This window comes from Arachis stenosperma, chromosome 6 (genome assembly GCF_014773155.1).
Source record: "Arachis stenosperma cultivar V10309 chromosome 6, arast.V10309.gnm1.PFL2, whole genome shotgun sequence".
Classification (NCBI taxonomy): Eukaryota; Viridiplantae; Streptophyta; class Magnoliopsida; order Fabales; family Fabaceae; genus Arachis; species Arachis stenosperma.
The window spans coordinates 136953007-136954531 of NC_080382.1; the positions used below are offsets into that span (position 1 = coordinate 136953007).

A 1525-nucleotide genomic window follows, 5' to 3' on the forward strand; every position below is an offset into this window, starting at 1 on the left:
TCTTGTTCTGAGCCAATATGGCATTCAGAGTGTCAATCTCAAGAACTCCTTTCTTCTGACTAGTCCCATTGTTCACAGGATTCCTTTCAGAAGTGTACATGAATTGGTTATTTGCAACCATTTCAATCAGTTCTTGAGCCTCTGTAGGTGTCTTCTTCAGATGAAGATCCTCCAGCAGAGCTATCCAAGGACATCTTGGATAGTTCAGAGAGACCATCATAGAAAATTCCTATGATGCTCCATTCAGAAAGCATGTCAGAAGGACATTTTCTGATTAATGTTTGTATCTTTCCCAAGCTTCATAGAGGGATTCTCCATCCTTCTGTCTGAAGGTTTGGACTTCCACTCTAAGCTTACTCCATCTTTGTGGTGGAAAGAACTTTGCCAAGAAGGCATGACTAGCTTTCCCAAGAGTCCAGGCTTTCTTTAGGTTGAGAGTCCAACCATATTCTAGCTCTGTCTCTTACAGCAAAAGGGAATAGCATCAGTCTATAGACCTCAGGGTTAACCCCATTAGTCTTGACTGTCACAGATTTGCAAGAATTCAGAAGAACTGATGAGGATCTTCCATTGGAAGTCCATGGAACTTGCAATTCTGTTGCATTAGAGAAACTAATTGAGGCTTAAGCTCAAAGTTGTTTGCTCCAATGGCAGGGATAGAGATGCTTCTCCCATAGAAATCAGGAGTAGGTGCAGTGAAGTCACCCAGCACCTTCCTTGCATTGTTGGCATTGTGTTGTTTTCGGCTGCCATGTGTTCTTCTTCCTTGAAGAATTCGGTCAGGCCCTCTAAAGAGATTGTGCTTTAGCTTCTCTAGCTTTCTCTTCAAGGTCCTTTCAGGTTCAGGATCAGCTTCAACAAGAATGCCTTTGTCTCTGCTCCTGCTCATATGAAAGAGGAGAGAAAAAAGAAAATGTGGAATCCTCTATGTCACAGTATAGAGATTCCTTGAAGTGTCAGAGGAAAAGAGAAATAGTAAGAAGAAGGAGAAAGGAGAATTCGAACTTTAATTAGATAAGGTTCGAATTGTGCATTAAGAAGGAGTGGTACTCCATAAATAGAAGGATGTGAGAAGGAGGGAAGAGAATTTTCGAAAATTCAATCAAAAGATTTTGAAAACATTTTGAAAATTTGATTGATAATTTTCGAAAATTCAAAGTGGAAAAGAAATCAAGTGATTTTTGAAAAAGATTTTGAAATTAGAAGTCAAAAAGATTTGATTGAAAACTATTTTGAAAAAGATGTGGTTAAAAAGATTTGATTGAAAAGTTATGGTTTTAAAAAAGATGTGATTGAGAAGATATGATTTGAAAACAATTTTAGAAGATATGATTTGAAAACAATTTGAAAAAGATATGATTTTGAAAATTAATGACTTGCCTAACAAGAAAAGATATGATTCAAACATTAAACCTTTCTCAACAGAAAAGGCAACAAATTTGAGATGTTCAATCAAATCATTAATTGTTAGTAAGTATCTTTGAAAAAGGAAAGAAATTGATTTTGAAAACATTTGATTGAAAAG

General features: G+C 36.3%; 1 non-coding gene across 1 annotated transcript; it reads left to right on the forward strand.

Moving 5' to 3' along the window:
* The first annotated feature begins 248 nt into the window (after positions 1–248).
* LOC130938108 (small nucleolar RNA R71) lies at positions 249–355 on the forward strand. Its single transcript, XR_009069287.1, has one exon. It is a non-coding gene; the product is annotated as a small nucleolar RNA R71 (small nucleolar RNA).
* The last annotated feature ends 1170 nt before the right edge of the window (positions 356–1525 follow it).